General features: G+C 36.9%; 2 protein-coding genes and 1 long non-coding RNA gene across 3 annotated transcripts in view; 2 read left to right on the top strand and 1 right to left on the bottom strand.

The window, feature by feature from the left end:
• mia3 (MIA SH3 domain ER export factor 3) overlaps positions 1-23014 on the top strand; it is a 449841-nt gene that overhangs the window by 241360 nt on the left and 185467 nt on the right. The gene's annotated exons all lie outside the window — the stretch shown is intronic.
• disp1 (dispatched homolog 1 (Drosophila)) overlaps positions 1-23014 on the top strand; it is a 156624-nt gene that overhangs the window by 51021 nt on the left and 82589 nt on the right. The gene's annotated exons all lie outside the window — the stretch shown is intronic.
• LOC147832356 (uncharacterized) lies at positions 1516-6092 on the bottom strand. The gene is made up of 3 exons (XR_015519211.1): positions 5892-6092; positions 4160-5343; positions 1516-1827 (listed from the first exon to the last, which is right to left on the bottom strand). It is a non-coding gene; the product is annotated as an uncharacterized LOC147832356 (long non-coding RNA).

Raw genomic sequence — 23014 nt, 5'->3', positions numbered from 1 at the left:
TTTTATCATTATTCAAACGACGAGAACATCCCTTACTGCTCTTGACTGAAGACTTTTGTAGCTAAAGTGTTTTTCTTAGAGTGAAGATGCTTAAAGCACAGTTTGTTTAATATTTTTATTCTATTGTATTTATTTCTCTTTCCTTTACAGGGTGGAAAATAACTGTATATATACAGTGGTAGTCAGAATTATTTGCCCTCCTGAATATTAGCAACCCTTTTCCTCCAATTTCTGTTTAATGGAAAGAAGATTTTTTTTTACGTATTTCTGAACATACTAGTTTTGATATATCATGTCTAATAACTGATTTGTTTTGTCTTTGCTATGATGACAGCACATAACATTTTACTAGATGTTTTTCAAAATACAAGCATTCAGATTAAAGGGCAATTCAAAGGCTTAATTAGAGTAATGAGACAAGTCATTGTATAACAGTAGATTCTTCTGCAGACAATCAAAAAATATATTGCTTAAGGGGGCTAATAATATTGACCTTAAAATGGGTTTCAAAATATTTAAACCTGCTTTTACTCTAGCTAAAATAAAACAAATAAGACTTTCTCTAGAAGAAAAAAAATATTAGAGGAAATACTGTTAAAATTCCTTGCTCTGTTTAACATAATTTAGGAAATATTACTTAAAAAAACTAAATTCTCAGGAGCGCTAATAATTTTGACTTCAACTGATAATCGTTTAGAATAATCGTGATTACAATTATGACCAAAATAATCGTGATTATGATTTTTCCCAAAATTGAGCAGCCCTAGTGGGTAGCACGATCGCCTCACTGCAGGAAGGTCACTGGTTTGAGCATCGGCTGGATCAGTTGGCATTTCTGTGTGGAGTTTGCATGTTCTCTCTGTGTTAGCGTGGGTTTCCTCCGGGTGCAAACACATGCGCTATAGGGGAATTGAAATAGCTAAATTGGCCGTAGAGTGTGTAAATGTGAGATTGTATGGATGTATCCTAGTTCTGGGTTGCAGCTTGAAAGGCATCCGCTGCGTAGAACATATGCTGGATAAGTGGGTGGTTCATTCCGCTGTGGTGACCTCTGATGAATAAAGGGACTAAGCTGAAGAAAAAATGAATGTCAAAAACACTTGTGCTTCTTTATATATTCAGTTAACGCAGTCCTCGTGTCTTCCAGCGTAAATGCGCTGTTTCGGAGTGTTTGTGAAGGATGTTGTGTTTTCCCTGCGGCTCTCGCTCAGCTCTGATAGATGTGGTTTGCTCAAGCTGCTTTCAAAGAGTCTCTTGCTGAAAGAGTCAAAGCCTCGCACTAATTGAAAGAGTGTAAGTGATGGCTGACGGTGCCCAATCTCCGGTTTGGGCTGCGGGAAAAAAAAGGGGGATCGAAGGCCTCTGACCTCTCGCTATACAAAGAGCCTCTTCTCATCCCAACATCCTAAGCTGGGAAGAGCAAATATTTAGCAGCCTCACAACAATGACGGACTGGGAAAAATGGATCCGCTTGGTGTTTTCCTCATTCTTCGCCACTTCTAAGCTCTTCACACTGGCCTGAAAACATAATATATATAGAACACAAGTGCTAGAGTAATTATTGAGGTTTCCGCTGGGTGGATTTGCTTCATGGTATGGCGGAGGGGTTTCTCTCTCACTGTTTATAGTGAAAAAGTGTTGGAGTTCCTCCTATAAATCTCTGAGGTGGATGTTCAGTCGGCGCTGTTTGGAAAACCACTTAGAGCTCATTATGGCTCAAAATCTTCAGTATTTCTCTGTCCTCCATCTTGGATGTTAACACTGCACTGTATTAAAAAAGCACTGGGTTGTTTTAACTTATTGTTGGGTCAAAATGGACAAATGCAACTATTTAAAATGTATTTAAATACAAAAGACTCAAAAATAATAACCCAACAGTTGGGTTTGTCCATATTTGATCCAATTTTGGGTTAGAAAACAGCATTTTTTGGTGCTGGTGACTTGTTGGATCAAAAATGGACAAACTCAACAATTGGGTTTAAAAAAAAAAGTGTATTTAAATGTAATTTAAAAAATAAAGATAAAAAACCGTAATAACCCAACAGTTTTACATATTTAATCCAATGTTGCGGGTTAAACAAATACATTTTTTTGGTGTTGGTGATTCGTTGGGTCAAAAATGGACAAATGCAACTATTTAAAATGTATTTAAATACAAAAGACTCAAAAATAATAACCCAACAGTTGGGTTTGTCCATATTTGATCTAATTTTGGGTTACAAAACAGCACTTTTTGGTGTGGTGACTTGTTGGATCAAAAATGGACAAACTCAACAATTGTGTTTTAAAAAAAATGTATTTAATAGGGATGTAACGGTATTGTAAATACCGTCATACCGCAATAGCTATTTTTTTCAATATTACCGTAGTCGCATGACTCGATAAACTATAGGTCTTCTTAGAAAATTTGCTTAGGTGAATGAAGTGAACGGGAGGTAGCTGAAACTACAATTCCCATCAGCCCAGGCGTGGCCATCATCCTTTGCGGTGTGTTGTCACTACAGATCCAGTAATGCGGAAATGGAGTGCGTTGCTTGTAGCGGGGAAGAAAAAGAGCTGGAAATGATCGAACCTAAAGCGGGTTTTAAATCGGGTGTGTGGAAGCATTTCGGTTTCTCTCTAAAAAGATACGAGAAAGGAGAAAAGTTGACAGAAAAAAGAATAAAACAGTATGCAGGCACTGCCAGACTGTGGTGAAATATAAGTCGGGGAATACGACTAAAAACAGTCATGAGGATTGTAGATTGATGCAGACATTGACTTGTACCGCAAAGAGACCTTTATCTCACGCATGGTTTGTCCTCTCAAGTGGGGGAAAGACAATGCACAACGTTACCCACTGCTGTCAACCTTGGCTAAATCATATCTCTCTGTCCCAGAAACCTCAGTCCCAAATGAGAGGGTTTTTTTTCTGTTGCAGGGGACATTGTAAATACCCAGAGATACCAGCTTTTACCAGATTATAGTTATATGATAATTTTCCTTAAAACCCATCTCTATCTAAGTGAGTGAGTGATTAAATGTTGAATGTGATGAGTTTTCAACAATACTAAATTGAAACTTTATTTTTTTGCATGGTTTAATAATTTTTTGTTATAAAATTGAAAAATTGACGTTCCTGTTTCAAAGCTTACAGATAGATGGCTAATTTGTATGTCATTGACACTTTTGGCACTTTTTTCGAGTCTTTTCATTAGTTTTGTTTTTCCTGTAAATGATTCAATAAATACCGTACCGTGTCATTCATACCGAGGTATCACCGTACCGTGAAATTCTGATACCGTTACATCCCTAGTATTTAAATGTAATTTAAAAATAAAGATAGAAAACCGTAATAACCCAACAGTTGGGTTTGTTCCGTATTTGATCCAACATTGGGTTCAAACAACCCAGTATTTTTATTTTTATTTTTATTTATTTATTTATTTTTTGATGTAGGTTAATTTTCTAGCTCTTTTAAAAAATAGTTAAAATAAAACCCAGTTTAAAGTTTTTGGTTACCCAGCACTGTAAATATTGGACAGAACACACATGCTGGGTTGTTTTACTTAATGTTGGGTCAAAATGGACAAGTGCTACATTTGGGTTTTAAAACATGTATTTAACTGTAATGCAAAAACAGACAGAAATAACCCAACAGTTGGGCTTGTCCATATTCTATCCAATACTGGGTTCAACAGCCCAGCATTTTTTGATGTGGTTTAGTTGTCTAGCTCTCTAAAAAAGTAGTTAAAAGCAACCCAGTTTGAGGTTTTTGGTAACCCAGCACTTTAAATAGTGTACAGAACCAACACAATCTCACGGCAATTCGTAACTTTTTGATTTAGTGGCTAATTCGTATGAATTCGTACGATCTAATTCGTACAATTTAGTACGATTTGCTTATCCCCCAATGACGGTTGGGGTTAGGGGTGGGGTCAGGTGCCATGCCTCCTTTTTAAAATCGTACCATTTCGTACGACTGAACTCGTACGAATTCGTACGAATTAGCCTCTAAACTGGCAAAACGTAAAATACTTGCGTTTTCTCGTGAGATCAGGCTGACAGAACACATATGCTTAATTATTAATATTATTATTACATATGCTTAAAGGTTATTTTTTTTAAAGTGCTGGGTTGTTTTAACTTTAATGTTGGGTCAAAAATGGACAAATGCAACAATTGGGTTTTAAAAAATGTATTAATTTTATTGAAAAAATAAAACAATAACCCAACAGTTGGGTTTGTCCATTTTTGACAGCTCTCAAAATATTGTTGACTAGAATATGTATTAAATTCAGCCCATATAAATTGTTTACAACCATTCATTCATTCACTACGGCCAATTTAATTAACCTAATTCCTCAATAGCGCATGTGTTTGGACTGTGGGGGAAACCGGAGCACCCACGCCAACACGGGGAGAACATGCAAACTCCACACAGAAACCTCAACTGAACCAGTCTGAGACTCGAACCAGAGCCACAGGACTAACCACTGAGCCACCGTGTGGCCCCATTTAGCGATTATTGTCTTAGTTAAATATAAATAGATATAAAATACAGCCCAAACACAAGCTACAGTGTATGATAAAAATAACATGAGTTGCGGATGTCCTAAAATGCTCTTAGGAAACAGACTCCCCTCAGTGTCCGCAGAGTTTTCGCACATTTTTCTGACACCACACTGAGAAGAATATACAGAGATGAGCTCTGGAAAATCAGTTTGTGCAAGAGTCAGTATTTCCCCATTTCTCCTCCTCGTTTTTTTTTTTCCTCCCTCCTTCAGTCCTGGGAACAGCACAGTGTAGCGTCCGCTGGGGTTTTCTCCTGATGTCATTGATGTTAATATGTTTTGAGCTCATTTAGCGCATGAAGGATTAACGGGCGGAGGACGTGTGTTGTAGGCAACCGCTCATTTTACAGCGAATTTAGTTAAGAAATCTGCTCGCACACTCGTATAATCATCTCATAAATCCGAGTATGGCAACAGCTCATGTGCTTCCCGCTTTTAGGGGCTTGGATAGCAATATTTGGCTGCCAAAAGTGCGACGCACACACCCCGTTTATTGTGAAAACGTGGAGCAGCGAGTGTTTGGAACTAGCCTCATTTGCTCATATAAAGATTTCTTTAGATGGACGTTATTACACACACTTGCTTATAGATTTGGTAGAGGAATGTGTATAAATTTTTAGGTTTTTCAGTACTTCAGTATTTATTTTTAACACTTATGCATCTATTTTTAAAGCATAGCTTTATTATACATAACATACACACATAACGTTTCACACATAAAGGTCAAAAATGTTCTTATCATGAAAAAAAATCATTAAAAGAATCACATTTATATGTTATTCTGCATACACTAACACAGATTTACTCAATAACTCTTAAGGCTGATTTATACTTCTGCGTCAAACGCCGGCGTAATCTACGGCGCTGACGCATAGCCCTTCGCCGTGGCCGTCGGCGTCGCTGACGTGCACCTCTCAAAAAATGTAACTACACGTCGCAACAACGCGTAGCGCAAGCTCTGTGATTGGTCGGCTTGGTAGCGCTGACGAATCTGGGCGGGACCCAGAGCCGCGCGAATGGCGCGAGCAATTGTTTACAAGTGTGGAGTCCCGTGAAGGAGCTCCTGATAGAAAGTTTTGTTTTGTGTTTACCTCATAGTTAAAGTTGTTGCACGTTCGCCGGTTCCTGCCTCAAAATGAGCGAGTTTGATTGACTTGTACAACCAGGAAGTGTTCAGGAAAAGCTAAACAGAAGCGAAGAAACTCGACACAGAGGAACATTTACACCTCACTGCCAACTAGCGTTTCGGAAGTGTTAATGCAGCCCAACAGAGACAGCGCGCAGAAGTATAAATGCACAGCTGCGCGCGTTGCATGTGCAGTGAGTTACACCGGTCACCTGACGCAGAAGTATAAACCAGGCTTTACACTCCAGATTTTCAAATTGTTTTAAATGTCAAACAAATATTATCCTATCCTAACAAACACTGCTCATTTATTCAGCTTGTAGATGATGCAGGAATCTCATTATTATGTAAATAAAGACACTTATGATTGGTTTTGTGGTCCAGGGTCACATATTGGTTCTCAGCAACAACAGAAACAAAAACAAACATACATAATTTTGATACTTTTAGATTTTTGTGAAGCTTTTATTAGGTTATTTATCATTCCTTTTTAATTCAATGGGGGAGTTTTTTTTAATGCAAAATCTAAATGATTTGTAAATGATTTAGTCAGTAATTATCCTATTTCTCATCCTTCGTTGTAGGTCATTTTATATTTACAATAAAATACATTACTTAGGGCTTGTTTTGTTGTACGTTTCAGATGACAAATCAACTAGAGGGCGCTGTTTACATTTTTCGAATCTGAAATACACTACTTAGGGTTTGTTTTGTTGTACATTTCAGATGACAAATCCACTTGAGGGCATTGCCTTCTTTTTTTGAACCTGAAATACACTACTTAGGGCTTGTTTCGTTGTACGTTTCAGATGACAAATCAACTAGAGGGCACTGTCTACATTTTTTGAATCTGAAATACACTACTTAGGGTTTGTTTTGTTGTATCTTTTAGATGACAGACCCACTTGAGGGCATTGCCTTCTTTTTTTGAACCTGAAATACGTTACTTAGGGCTTGTTTTGTTGTACATTTCAGATGACAATCCACTAGAGGATGCTGTTTACCTTTTTAAAAATTTGGAAATACACTCCTTAGGGTTTGTTTTATTGCACGTTTCAGATGACTAATCTACTAGATTGCGCTGTCTACATTTAAAAAAACAATCTAAAATACATTACTTTTGTTCTACATTACTGCGAATCTGAATCTTTAGATGACAAACCCACTAGAGGGCACTGCCTACATTTTTTCGAACCTGAAATAAATTACTTGGGGTTTGTTTTGTTGAATGTTTCAGATGACAGATTCACTAGAGGGTGCTGTTTAGTTTTTTTTATTATTATTAAGTGAAATACGTTACTTAGGGTTTGTTTTGTTGTTTCAGATGACAAATCCACTAGAGGGGGCTTTTTTTTTTTTTTTAAATCTGAAATACGCTTCTTAGAGTTTGTTTTGTTGTACATTTCAGATTAAAAATCCACTAGAGGGAGCTGTATCCATTTTTCCAAATCTGAAATACACTACTTAGGGTTTGTTTTGTTGTACATTTCAGATGACAAATCCATTAGAGGGCGCTGTTAACTTTTTTAGAATCTTAAACACATTACTTAGGGTTCGTTTTGTTGAACGTTTAAAATGACAAATCCACTAGAGGATGCTGTTTACTTTTTTTAAAAAATTGGAAATACACTCCTTAGGGTTTGTTCTGTTGCACGTTTCAGATGACAATCCACTAGAGGGCACTGTCTTTATTTTTGCAAAATCTGAAATGCATTGCTTAGGGTTAGTTTTGTTTTATGTTTCAGATGACATGCACTAGAGGGGGCTGTCTACATTTAAAAAAACAATCTTAAATACATTACTTAGGGTTTGTTTTGTTGTATGTCCACTAAAGAGTTCTGTCTACATTACTGCGAATCTGAAATGCTCTATTTAGGGCTTGTTTTGTTGTACGTTTCTGATGACAAATCCACGAGAGGATGCTGTTTACTTTTTAAAAAAATTGGAAATACACTCCTTAGGGTTTGTTCTGTTGCACGTTTAAGATGACAAATCCACTAGATGGCACTGTCTTTATTTTTGCAAAATCTGAAATGCATTGCTTTGAGTTAGTTTTGTTTTATGTTTCAGATGACATGCACTAGAGGACGCTGTCTACATTTAAAAAGCTATCTTAAATACATTACTTAGGGTTTGTTTTGTTGTATGTCCACTAGAAAGTTCTGTCTACATTACTGCAAATCTGAAATGCTCTATTTAGGGCTTGTTTTGTTGTACGTTTCTAATGACAAATCCACGAGAGGGCGCTGTCTACATTTTTGCGAATCTGAAATGCGTTACTTGGGGTTTGTTGTTGTACGATTCGGATGATAAATCCACTAAAAGGCGCTGTTTACTTTTTTAGTTATCTGAAATACGTTACTAAGGGTTTGTTTTGCTGTACCTTTTAGATGAAAAATCCACTAGAGGGTGCTGTCTACATGTTTTGATCCTGAAATATGTTACTTAGGGTTTGTTTTGTTGCGTTTTAGATGACAAATCCACTAGAGGGCGCTTTTAAATTTTTTACAAATCTGAAATATGCATCTTAGAGTTTGTTTTGTTGTATGTTTCAGATTAAAAATCGACTAGAGGGCGCTGTATCCATTTTTTGAAATCTGAAATACACTACTTAGGGTTTATTTTGTTGTACATTTAAGATGACAAATTCAATAGAGGGTGCTGTTAACTTTTTTCCTAATCTTGAATACGTTACTTAGGGTTCATTTTGTTGAACGAATAAATTACTTAGGGTTTGTGATCTTTTATATTTCAGATGAAAAATCCACTAGAGGGCGCTGTTTTTTATTTTATTTGAAATTAGCTACTTAGGGTTAGTTTTGTTGTACGTATCAGGTGACAAATCTACTAAAGGGCGCTGTTTACGTTTTTTGAATCTAAAATACATTACTTAGGGTTTGTTTTGTTGTATGTTTCACATGACAAATCCACTCGAAGGCGCTGTATATTTTTATAAAAATCTGAAATATGTTACTTTGGGTCTGCTTTGTTGTATGATTCAGATAACAAATCCACTAGAGGGTGCCGTTTACTTCTTTTAAAATATAAATGACATTACTTAGGGTTCGTTTTCTTGTACGTTTCAGATGACAAATTCACTAGAAAGCGCTGTTTACTTTTTTCCAATCTGAAATACATTACTTTTGGTCTGCTTTGTTGTATGATTCAGATGACAGATTCACTAGAGGGGTGCTGTTTACTTTTTTCGAATCTTAAATACGTTACTTAGGGTTTGTTTTCTTGTAAGTTTAAGATGACAAATCCACTAGAGGGCGCTGTTTACTTTTTAAAAATCTAAATGACGTTACTTAGGATTCGTTTTGTTGTACGTTTAAGATACACATCCTACTTGTACAGATTAGGCCACGCTTGTTGGACAGATCACCACTGAGCTAAACCAACTAGTCATGTTTTCTTAAGCAAACATAAGAGAAAAGTGCTCTGCGACTACTTAGTTTTACCTTGATTTTACATTGTTTTTATCTCTATTGTGAAAGTGTGCATCACCTGACTCCAACCCGAGCACTTTTTCAACACAAATACAAAACTGTACAAAGTGTAGTATGAGCAAACTGACCTTGCCAGAAAAGTTGATCTAGAGATAGATAAGAGACGCAAATGTATTTCGTTGAATAACAGACACCGTTAGGGTATTTTTGAGGTATTTATTGGGGGTTTCAAGCAAAGACCTGCATGAAAATAATCATTTATTTGTGGATAAAATGTCCCTAAATATCATTAGTGTCAAAAACGAAACATTTTTTTGCCGTCATACTGCCCCCTAGTGTTCATTTTACTTACAAACTGCTGTCAAATGTGTATTCAAGTACGTATTTAAGGTTTCACAAAAATGTATGCATCTGAAGCACGTATATCCAATGACTGTTGCGAGAAAGCCACAAAAATAACTGTAAACGTTAGCAGCGAGAGTACATTTCATTCTTTCCACTAGTGATGAGCTTTATTTTCGCTTTACAGCCCTTGTCTGTTTAACCCAATACAGACATCTGATCTGCTTTTGTGAAATACACAGGGTTAAGCATACAGAAACACCCGGATTTCTCCTTTCCGAGCCACTATCCTAGTCATCTTCCTACCAGAGTATCACGTTTCTGACATTATTTGTCATTAAATAGTGGAGGAAGTGAAGCAACCCTCTAAAGCGCATGAGAAAAACACGCTTGTCATTTTCAATATTAAAACAATGACACACACACACACACACAGTTTGTCCTGCAGAAACATTTGTTAGTGTGGCAGACAAGAGCGCACACATGTTTGTATTTATAGGACACAGGTGTCAAAGCACACATTAATCACTGGCCTGCGCTGGTTTATCTGCTGGTACCCTCACGCTAACATTTCAGACCGCGATTCAACATGTTGCTAATGTTACTGATTTGCACACTTGACAAATGTTGCAGTTCCAGTTTAGTGTAATAGAAGTGTCATCTCATAGAAAACTGCGTTGTTTTATTAGAGGTGAAACCATGTTTGAAACTCGTTTTGGGAGGTTTTTCCCCATAAAATTCAATTATCAAGAATTTTATTTTACAATACTATAATAGTCAGTGGTGACAGGTTTACATTCTTTAAAATATCTTCTTTTTTCCCCACAATATTTAATTATGAAGTGTGCATTTATTTTTTGTTGACTTTTTGACTTATTTAAAGAGATAGTTCACACATAAAGAATAATTCTGTTATTTACTCTTTCTCTATTTGTTTGAGTTTCTGTCTTCTGATGAACACTAAAGAAGATATTTTGAAGAATGCTGGAAACCTGTAACCATTGACTTTCATTATATATATATATATATATATATATATATATATATATATATATATATATATATATATATATTTTTTTTTTTTTTTTTTTTTTTTTTTTTTACTATGGCTATTGCTATGATAGTCAATGGTTACAGGTTTCACATTCTTCAAAATATCTTCTTTTTCCCCCGTAATATTAATTTACGAAGCATGCATTTAGAAAGTCATTATTTTTTGTTGACTTTTTGACTTATTTAAAGAGATAGTTCACACATAAAGAATAATTCTGTCATTTACTCTTTCTCTATTTGTTTGAGTTTCTGTCTTCTGATGAACACTTAAGAAGATATTTTGAAGAATGCTGGAAACCTGTAACCATTGACTTTCATTATTTATATATATATATATATATATATATATATATATATATATATATATATATATATATATATATATATATATATTTATTTATTTATTTATTTATTTATTTATTTTTTTACTATGGCTATTGCTATGATAGTCAATGGTTACAGGTTTCACATTCTTCAAAATATCTTCTTTTTTCCCCATAATATTGATTTACGTAGCGTACATTTAGAAAGTCATTTATTTTTGTTGACTTAACTTATTTAAAGGGAGAGTTCACCTAAAAAAAAAATTCTGTTGTCAATTTTGCTGTTTGAGTTTCTGTCTTCTGATAAACACAAAAGAAGATATTTTGAAGAATGCTGGAAACCTGTAACCATTGGCTTTTGTAGTATTTTTTTTTTTTTTTTACCAAAGTATGATAGTCACATACTACATTTTTCACATTCTTAAAAATATCTTCTTTTCCCCCATAATATTCAATTAGGAAGCAAACATTTAGAAAGTCATTTATTTTTGTTGACTTTTGAACTTATTTTAAAGCAATAGCTCTCCCAAAAATCTAAATTCTGTCATTCACTCTTTCTTCATACTTTGGAGAATGCTGGAAAGCTGTAATCATTGACTTCCATAGTATTTTACCATACTGTGATAATCTAATGTAACAGGTTTCCAACATTCTTCAAAATATCCTCTTTTTTCCCCATAATGTTTAAGTACGAAGCGTGCATTTAGAAAGTCATTTATTTTTGTTGACTTTTATTTAAAGGGACAGTTCATTCAAAAAGGAAAATTCTGCCATCATTTACTCTTTCTACATTTATTGCAAACCTGTTTGAGTTTCTGTCTTCTGATGAACACAAAAGAAGATATTTTGAAAAATGCAGGAAATCTGCAACTATTGACTTTTATAGTATTTTTTCACCGTATTATGATATGTCAATAGTTACAGGATTCTAACATTCTTTAAAATATCATCTTTTTCTCATAATATTCAATTATAAAGCGTGCATTTAGAAAGTCATTTATTTTTTGTTAGCCTTTAAACTTATTTAATGGGACAGTTCACCCAAAAATGAAAATTCTGTCATCTTTCTCCGTTTGCACACCTGTTTGAGTTTGTTTCTTCTAATGAACACAAAACAAGATATTTTGAAGAATGCTGGAAACCTGTAACCATTGACTTTCTTAGTATTTTTTCACTGTACTGTGTTAGTTCAATGTTGCAGATTTCCAACATTCTTCAAAATATCTTCTTTTTCCTAATATCTTTTTTTCACATAATATTCAATTACGAAGCGTGCATCTAAAGTCATTTATTTTTTTGTTGACTATTGAACTTATTTAAAGGGACAGTTCACCCAAAAATTAAAACTTGTTTTTTCATATTTTAAAGAATGCTCGAAACCTGTAACTATTGACGTTCATAGTGTTTTTTACCGTTCTACAGTAGTCAATGGTTACAGATTTCGCAATCTTCGAAATATCTTCTTTTCCCCTGTAATATTCAGTTATGAAGCGTGCATTATGAAAGTAATTCACTTCGTAACTTACTTAAAGGATTAGTTCACCCAAAAGAAGATATTTTGAAGAATGCTGAAAATCTGTAACCATTGACTTTCATAGTATTTTTACTGTACTACCATAGTTAAATGTAACAGGTTTCCAACATTCTTCAAAATATCTGCTTTTTCCCTATAATATTCAAGTACGAAGCGTGCATTTAGAGAGTCATTTATTTTATGTTAACTTTGTAACTTATCTGAAGGGACAGTTCATCCAAAAATGTCAATTCTGTCATCATTTACTCTTTCTCTATTTGTTGCAACCCTATTGATTCTGTCTTCTGATGAACAAATCAAAAAGATGTTTTGAAGAAGCTGGAAACTTGTAACTATTGACTTCCATAGTATTTTTTTACCCTACTATGATAGTTGAGGGTTACAGGTTTTTACATTCTTCAAATTATCTTATTTTTCCCATAATATTCAATTACGAAGTGTGCATTAAGAAAGTAATACATTTTTTGTTAACTATTTAACTTATTTAAAGGGACAGTTCACTCAAAAATTGAAATTTTGGCATCTTTGTTTTCCATTTGTTGCAAACCTACTATTTTCTTTTACCGTACTGCGTTAGTGAATGGTTACAGGTTTTTACATTCTTCAAGATATCTTCTTTTTTCCGTAATATTCAATTTTATGCATTTAGAAAGTAATTTTTGTTGACTTGAGATGATTTGAAGAATGCTGGGAACCTGTAACCATTGACTTCCATAGTAATTTTTCACTTTACTGTGTTAGTTCAATATTGCAGGTTTCCAACATTCTTCAAAATACCTTCTTTTCCCCCAATAATATTCAATTACAAAGCGTGTATTTAAAAAGAATTTTGTTGACTATTCAACTTATTTAAAGAGACAGTTCACACATAAATGTAAATTTAATCTCTCCATTTGTTGCAAACCTGTTTGAGTCTTCTGATGAACACTAAAGAAGATATTTTGAAGAATGCTGGAGGCCTGTACCCTCTGACTGTATTTTTTACCCTGCTTGAAAATCTAATGTTACAGGTTTCCAACATTCTTCAAAGTACCTTTTGTGTTCGTCAGAAGACAGAAACTCATAAATGTTTATTATCACTTGAGGGTGTGTAAATGATGAGTTTCTGTTTACATGTGGAGATCTGACTGTCCTCCCTCTTTGAGCTGAAGACTATCCAGTCACCCACTGGTACTTGTTTGTTTTTGCTGGGAAGCAACTAATATGTGATCATTTATCTCATTGCAATCTGTGTTTTCAACACGCGTACATTGGAAATGCATATTTCTGCCGAGATTTTTGTGAAATTGCAAAAACAAACTTCAATGTACATTTGGCTGCAGTTTCTCTGTAAAATGGACACTAGGGGGCAGTATGATTACTACAACCTATGTTCCTTTTCACACTAATGATATTTACATTGACGTATTATCTAGGAATTTTCCCAGTAATGGGTTGCGGCTGGAAGGGCATCCGCTGCGTAAAAACTTGCTGGATAAGTTGGCGGTTCATTCCGCTGTGGCGACCCCAGATAAATAAAGGGACTAAGCCGACAAGAAAATGAATGAATGTTATCTAGGAATAAAGGACTATTTTTGTGCAGTTCTTTGCACAACATCAAATAAATACCACAAAACCACTTAACACTTGTTAACGATTTGTAATCGAACACGTTTGCGTCTCCTAGCCATCTCAATATGGACAACTTTTCTGGTGTGGTCAGTTTGTTTGTAGCGCACTTTGTACAGTGCTGTACTTGTGATGCAAAACGCTCAGGATTAAGTCCGGTGAAGCGCGCTCACACAAAATAAATAAAAGCAATGTAAAATCAAGATAAATTAGGTGGTCACAACGATATTGGTTGGGTTTAGTGAAGGGTTAAGGTCAGGGATTTGCTAGCTGATCAGTATGACAGTCGTCACATTCAAGGACAATAAGAATGGATATCTGAAATGGACAACAAAACGAACCTTAAGTATTATATTTCAAATTCAAATAAATGTAATGAGCGCCCTCTAGTGGATTTTTCACTAGAAATGTACAACCAAACAAACCCTAAGGAACATTTTGCAGATTCACAGAAATGTAGATAGCGCCCTCTAGTGGATTTTCCTCCTGAAACCTACAACAAATCTACCCGCAGTAAGGTATTTCAAATAAACAAAATGTAGACAGCACCCTCTACTGGATTTGGCATCTGAAAAGTAAAAAAAAAAAAACACAAGTAGTGTATTTCAGATTTGCAAAAATGTAGCCAGCGCCCTCTAGTGGATTCGGCATCTGAAACTTAAAATAAAACAAACCCTAAGTAACGCATCTCAGATTCGCAAAAATGTAGACAGCGCCCTCTAGTGGATTTTCCATCTGAAACGTAAAATAAAGCAAACCCTAAGTAGCTTATTTCAGATTCACATAAATGTAGACAGCGCCCTCTAGTGGACTTGCATTCTAAAACAGAACAAACCCCAAGTGATGTACTCGCAGCAATGTATTTTACGTTTCACAAAAGCGTAGGGCGATGCGTATATTTAAAATGACCCTTGGCTGAACTTTTTGGGATGACTGTGCAGGTCGCTTAGTATTACAAAACACTACAGGATTGCAAACATACTAAAACACACACACACACACACACACACACACACACACACACACACATTGGATGTCTTGTGTGCTGTATATTTCATTTGCTGTATATTGTAATTCTTGGTGCATAATTAAAAAAAAACTCAACAAAAAGTAACAGTAAAGACATTCAGCTTATTATATTTTAACTTTAAATAAACCCTTTGATGCACTACATGGGTCTAAAGTCTATTTTTTATATCTATTTTATAGCTTGTGATACTGAAAAGAGATTTAACACCTTAAAAAACTGTAACACTTACTTGGGGGTCGCTCGGGATCTCAAAATTATTTGAGATGCTTTCTTTGGAAAATTAGAAGCCGGAAGTGCTTAAAAAACTCTACAAACAGCAACAGTGAAGAGATTTACAATATTAATCAGTGAATACTGAAAAGAGGAATGTGTTGGTTTCCAATAAAAATATTAACTGTAACTAGTAGGGATGTAACGGTATCAGAATTTCACGCTACGGTGATACCTCGGTATGAATGGCACGGTACAGTATTTATTGAATAATTTACAGGAAAAATAAAACTAATGAAAAGACTTAAAAAAAGTGCCAAAAGTGTTTATTTACCTTAGCACTGAACATATCAATGACATACAAATTAGCCATCTATCTGTAAGTTTCGATACAGGAGCTTTAATTTTTCAATTTTAATAACAAAAAACTATTAAACCATATAAAAAAAATAAAGTTTCAATTTAGTATTGTTGAAAACTCATCACATTCAACATTTAATCACTCACTCACTTAGATAGAGATGGGTTTTAAGGAAAATTATCATATAACTATAATCTGCTAAAAGCTGGATCTCTGGTCATGTCCCCTGCAACAGATAAACCCTCTCATTTGGGACTGAGGATTCTGGGACAGAGATATGATTTAGCCAAGGTTGACAGCAGTGGGTAACGTTGTGCATCGTCTTTCCACCCCTTGAGAGGACAAACCATGAGTGAGATAGAGGTCTCTTTGCAGTACAAGTTAATGTCTGCATCAATCTAACAAGTGTGCTGTGTTCTGCAGTCCCCATGACTGTTATTAGTCGTATTCCCTGACTTATATTTCACCACAGTCTGGCAGTGCCTGCATACCGTTTTATTCTTTTGTCTGTCACCTTTTCTCCTTTCTCGTATCTTTTTAGAGAGAAACTGAAATGCTTCCACACATCCGATTTAAAACCCGCTTTAGGTTCGATCATTTCCAGCTCTTTTTCTTCCCCGCTACAAGCAACACACTCCATTTCCACATTACTGGATCTGTAGTGACAACAGACCGCAAAGGATGATGGCCACGCCTGGGCTGATGGGAATTGTAGTTCCCGCTACCTCCCGTTCGCTTCATTCACCTGAGCAAACTTTTCTCAGAAATATAGTTTTATTGAGTCATGCGCCTACGGTAATATTGAAAAAAATTACTATTGTGGTATGACGGAATTTACAATATTCTTACATCTCTAGTAACTAGTTTGATTGGAATGAATGAATAAGTAATAGAAAGAAATGTTTTTGGAGGGCGGCACGGTGGCTCAGTGGTTAGCACTGTGGCCTTACAGCAAGAAGGTAGCTGGTTCGAGTCTCGACTGGGCGTATTGGTATTTCTGTGTGGAGCTTGCATGTTCATTCTGTGTTGGTGTGTGTCTTCTCCGGGTGCTCCGGTTTCCCCCACACATACTCTGTAGATAAATTGGATGAACTATATTTGCCGTAGTGTTTGAGTGTGTGTGAATGAGTGTCTATGGGTGTTTCCCAGTACTTGGTTGCAGCTGGAAGAGCATCCTTTGTGTAAAACATGCTGGAATAGTTGGCGGTGCATTCCGCTGTGGCGACCTCTGAAATGGAAACGAAGCCGAAGGAAAATGAATGAATGTTTCTGGAGAAGAAGTGATTTCTGGAAAATCATGTCATTTAGTTATTACAGTCGCAGTTATATTGCAGTCATAAAACGCTGCTCATAAAACTGCTAGTTTGACAAGTGTGTTTGTCACAGTTTAGGCACTGATTCAGACGTGAGTTTAGTATCGCTTATAACACATTTATGCTCCCATTTTAAAGTATACTATAAAAAATTAGCAGCAGCGTTAATGTATTTAGAGTCAAGTCAAGGTTTATTTATAAAGCGCTTTTTAAAAAGAACAAGTGCTTACCAAAGTGCTGTACACACACATACACCATCTAAAACAAAGAACAAATACAACAGACACATGACTCTCATATAGTATTAAAAGCCAAAGAGTAATCCCTGCTGAAAAATCCAGCTTAAACCAGCCTAGACTGGTTGGCTGGTTTTAGCTGGTCAACCAGACTGGTTTTAGAGGGGTCTTGGCCACTTCCAGGCTGGTTTCCTGCCATTTCCAGCCTGGTCTTAGCTGGTTACGCTGAGAGATGACCAGCTAAAACCAGCTTGACCAGCCTAGCCAGGCTGGGAGCCCAGCCAAAACCAGCTATGTCCAGCTTAAACCAGGCTGGTCAAGGTGGTTTTAGCTGGATTTAGCTGGTCATTTTCCAGCCTGACCAGCTAAGACCAGGCTGGAAATGGCTGGAAACCAGCCTGGAAATGGCCAAAACCCCTCTAAAACCAGCCTGGTCGACCAGCTAAAACCAGCCAACCAGCCTAGGCTGGTTTAAGATGGATTTTTTAGCAGGGATAGTGGGTTTTAAGACTGGATTTAAAAACAGAAAGGGTTGCTGCCTGTCTAACACGGAGAGACAAATTATTCCAAAGTTTGTGGGCCACCACCGCAAAGGCATGGTCCCCGCTGGTTTTTAACCTTGCGCATGGAACAGCCAAAAGTAGCTGATTAATACATCTAAGTGCCCTTGTTAGAGTGTACAATTGAATTAATGAGGACAAGTATCTTGTTGCTAGTCCATTTAGGCATTTAAACACTAAAACTAAAATCTTAAAATGAATCCTAAACTGTTCAGGAAGCCAGTATGGGTGTAATATGCTCCCAATTGCGTGTCCCCATCAGCAAACGAGCAGCAGCATTCGGCACCCTCTGCAGACGAGTAATGGAGGTCTGGCTAATACCCACATAGAGGGCATTACAATAATCTAGCCTAGTTGAGATAAAAATGTGTATAACCCTTTCAAAGTCGCTAAAAGACAAAAAAGACTTAAGTTTAGATAATTGCCTCAACTGGAAAAATGTCTGGGTAAAAAAACAACAACGTTTTTCATGCAGCTCAACTCCTTGTTCAAGCTCTTGTTCTCTCCAGACTGGACTATGGGGTATATGCTGAAGCATGCTAATAGGACTTTTAATTTGCCAGTAACCTGGGTTAAGCGCTTTCGGTGAGCTGTATCCCAATGCAAAATCCGGTGTGTTTAAGGTCTGTTTTCTTTAAAAGTCAGCGATCTCCACTAGCTGAGTGATATCCGATTTAAAGTGGGTCTCAGATTGTACAAGAAGCACTGCATTAAATTACATTTCCCCCGCCATGTCTTTATAATATGAGCATTAATTTTACCCCAGTATATTCAATGGAGCTTCTGCGCTAGCCTGCCGATTCTGACGGGCGCGTGCGAGTAAACAGCTTTTTGTCTTGTTTTACGCTTGAGCAACTAAATAAATGCTAAAGTTTATTTAACTGAATGTATTTTAATGATATTACAACATCGATGCTGTATAAGGAACCGTATAAAATGGAAAAAAGTACACAATAACAGGTCACCGGAAGTGTATCAGCGTGGGAACAGCACTAGCTCGGCATATACCCTATTGCAACTCTCTACTAGCCGGGCTCTCAGCTAACTCTATCAAACCTCTTCAGCTGCTTCAGAACGCAGCCGCACGAGTGGTCTTTAATGAACCTAATAGAGCACATGTCACTCCGCTGCTCATTCGTTTGCACTGGCTGCCAGTTGCTGCTCGCATCAAATTCAAAGCTCTGATGTTTGCTTACAAAGCGACTTCTGGCTTTGCTCCTTCTTATCTGCTCTCACTTCTGCAGATCTATGTGCCCTCCAGAAACTTGCGTTCGGTGAATAAACGTCGCCTCTTGGCTTCATTCCAAAGAGGGAAAAAATCACTTTCCCGAACGCTCGCGCTCAATCTGCCCAGTTGGTGGAATGAACTCCCCAACTGCATCAGAACGGCAGAGTCACTCGCTGTCTTCAAGAAACGACTAAAAACTCAACTATTTAGTCTCAAGTTTACTTACTAATCTGCAATTGCCTCTCTGGCTCCTCCACTAACTGTACTATAGAATAGAAAAAATAATACTTAATAATAAAAAAATAAAATAAATTTTAAAAAAAAATGTACTTGTGTTTTGCTTTTTACACTTTACAGACCTGAAACTTGCCTATAGCACTTATTCATTGTTGCTCTTAGTTGTGTAAATTGCTTCCTTGTCTTCATTTGTTAGTCGCTTTGGATAAAAGTGTCTGCTAAATTACTAAATGTAAATGTTTTTTTCCCTTTTGAAAACAATATATTTTATTTTTCCAAATATTTATAATATTTTGGAGCTGTAAACATGTCAGGCTAAATGATAAAAATAAATTATTAATATCTACTGTCTTCATTAGTTTTAAAAACACAGATTTTTTTACAATTTAAAACGGCATCTTTGGATATTTTTCCTGCTGATGGTAATGTTGTCCTACAAAACTAAAAAAAATGTAAATAAAGCATCTTACACATACCTTAGGAACGATATTACAGAAAATGTTGACCGTATTAATACCTTTACTTTTCCAAACCGCGGTATTGCTTGAAAACGGTGATCATCCCATGCCTAGTTCGTCTTGCCTGCAATGAAATACAAGCTAAAGTAAATCTGGAAATCACTACTTACTATTTTTTATTTGCGTTTTCCATCCTGTCTCAACTTTTAAATAAAACTGGCGCTCAAACATATAGTATAGCTTAAAATGGGGTCAGGTTTATATAATCTGGAGGTGAATAAATGCATGCATGAAGCTCTTCACAGAGCCAGGGAGGGATTCATGCTGCTAAATGCACATTTGCACTAAAATATGAACAAATGTAGGCGATTTGTTGTGTTATTTTCACATTTTTTGAATGTGGGCAGCAGCTGTTGGTTCATTGGAAACATGACACAGGCCGGACGCCAGCAGTCTTTCCCCAGCAGAGCGCTGTTAGTATGGGCCTGTTCATTAAAATCACACACACACACACACACACACACACACACACACACACACACACACGCACACACAGACGTCTTTCCTGGGGCCGCTGAGTGAAATCATGCAGGGTGAGGTGATTTGGTTTGTGTTGGCATGAAAGCGGAACGAGACGCAGACCAGGCGGAGTGTTGCGGGTGTAACCGCGTGGCAACAGCTGAAATTTATTATGCACTCATGATATTTTTGTGGTTTTTGTGGTCGTTTATTATAAATGTACTCGCCGTGTTTTTGTGGTTGGCTTTCGCAAATGTTTGTGTTACGTTTTCATCAGTCGAGGATTTACGATTTAAATGTTTAATCCAACAGCCTAGTATTTGGTGTTGATGCGAGATGCATTGGCTGTAATTTTCTTACTGTAATGGGAGGTTTAAAAGCTAAAATGTGAATTTACGTTGCACTTTTATATCGAAGAAAGAATGATAGGAAAGTTCTTTATTGATGATATTTTTGTGGTCATTTGTCTTGGATGTACTTGCCTTTTTTTGTGGTTGGCTTTCGCAATTGTTTGTTACGTTTTCATCCGTCAAAGATTTTGCTGTGTTTTCTTACGCTACTGGAAGGTTTAAAAGCTGAAATGTGAATCTAATTTGCACTTTTAAATCGAAGAAAGAAGGGCTGGGCGATATTGCTATAAAACCTGTCACGATATCGGCAAGGCAGTGGCGCAGTAGGTGGTGCTGTCGCCTCACAGCAGGAAGGTCGCTGGTTCCGGGTGCTCCGGTTTCCCCCACTGTCCAAAGACATGCGGTACAGGGGAATTGGGTAGGCTAAATTGTCCGTAGTGTATGAGTGTGTGTGTGAATGTGTGTGTGGATGTTTCCCAGAGATGGGTTGCGGCTGGAAGGGCATCCGCTGTGTAAAAACTTGCTGGATAAGTTGGTGGTTCATTCCGCTGTGGCGACCCTGGATTAGGGACTAAGCCGACAAGAAAATGAATGAATGACTTGTCACGATATCATGTTTCATATCATTCGATATCAATAATTATTGAATATATTTTAACAATATATTTAGGAATATTAGGATTTATTTTATTTAACTATATTTTAATTTACCAACATTTTTATTTACTAAGGCAAATAGTTTCAATTAGGGTTGGGCGATGCCGACCAATTTGGCATCGTACGATTTGACGGTGTGCTCGTGACGTGTCAGAAGTGCGAGGAGGGAGGGATCTGGGGGTGAGAAGGGTGCGCAACTTATTTGAGGACCGTGAGGGAGACGCAAGATTTCCGGGAGATTATCACTCGCTTGCGGGCATTATGAGTCCCGTAAATGCACAGAGACTCCCGGAACTTCCAGGAGACTTGGGATGTCTGAATATCACGTTTAATAACTATAGTGAGACGCAAACCAGCGGTACATCCTTAATAATCTGTCCAACGTGCACTGCTCAATTGAGTTGAGAGGAGCGCATGACTGTGTGGCCACGTGATGTGCGTTTTCAGCAGACGGAGGGCTGTTCAGAAATGCTAGGTAAAACACGGTGTGGATGAGGATCATTTTCATTCTAAAATTCCATTTTAACACAAAAACGTATTAGTGTAAACAGGACCAAGGTGTGTATTTTTTGCGAGCAGGTTTGCGACGGGGGCAGGGCGGAGGATCGGCGATGCCGGCTCAGCATCGTGTTGCCTATTGGCCATCGGCCCAACCCTAGTCTCAATTGTCAAAAACAAAAATATTTTGACAAAAAACTATTATAAAAAAATTTTTTTTATAATAAAATGAACATGTGTAAATGCTGAACAATCAAAGCAAACTTTAAGGTGTGAATAATGATACAGTAAACCTCAAACTCCGTCAACAACACACAGTGCTTTACTTTTTCCACATTTGTTTATGTTACAGCCTTATTCCAACATGGATTTAATTCATTTATTTCCTCAACATTCTACACACAATCCCCCATAATGACAATGTGAAAAAAGAGTTTTTGAAATTGTTGCAAATTTATTCAAAATAAAAAAACCTATAGAATCACATGTACATCAGCATTCACAGGCTTTGCCGTGAAGCCCTAAACTGAGCTCAGGTACATTCTGTTTCCACTGATCATTCTTGAGATGTTTCAGCAGCTTCATTGGAGTTCTCCTGTGGTCAATTCATCTGACTGGACATGATTTGAAAAGGCTACACCTGTCTATATAAGCTCCCAGGGTTAACAGTGCATGTCAAAGCACAAACCAAGCATGAAGACAAAGGAATTGTCTGTAGACGTCCGAGACAGGATTGTCTCGAGGCACAAGGCTGGGGAAGGTTACAGAAACATTTCTGCTGGATTGCCGGAAAGAGCACGTGCATGTCTAGAACGTGCTGACGTGAGGTGTCTGCTTTAGCCAATCAGAACAGTCAGACGCATTCATGTTCGCACGGTTTATTAGAATAAAAGCCTTTAAATATTTTTCCAGACACATTTAGCTGCTAGAAATTAGTCAGATAACGTTTGTATGTTCATCTTAATGCGAACCCTGTACAAACTTAGTGATAAAATGCTTATGATAAGCCGTTGTTTGTTTGTTTACAGTGCATGTCAAAGCACAAACCAAGCATGAAGACAAAGGAATTGTCTGTAGGCCTCCAAGACAGGATTGTCTCGAGGCACAAGGCTGGGGAAGGTTACAGAAACATTTCTGCTGCTCTGAAAGTTCCACTGAGCACAGCGGCCTCCATCATCCATTAGTGGAAGATGTTTAACTACCAGGACTCTTCCTAAAGATGGCCGGCCATCTAAGCTGAGTGATCGGGGGAGAAGCACCTTAGGCCCCGTTTACACTAGTGCGTTTTAGTTTGAAAACGCATAAGTTTTGCTACGGTTACGCCAACCGTCCACACTACGCCGGAGTTCTCGAGCGCCGAAAACGGAGC

The sequence above is a fragment of the Danio rerio genome, chromosome 20 (assembly GCF_052040795.2).
Source record: "Danio rerio strain M-AB ecotype USA chromosome 20, GRCz13ab, whole genome shotgun sequence".
NCBI classification, from domain to species: Eukaryota; Metazoa; Chordata; class Actinopteri; order Cypriniformes; family Danionidae; genus Danio; species Danio rerio.
The sequence above is the reverse complement of the archived record's forward strand: the minus strand, read 5'-3'. Positions and strand labels throughout refer to the sequence as shown.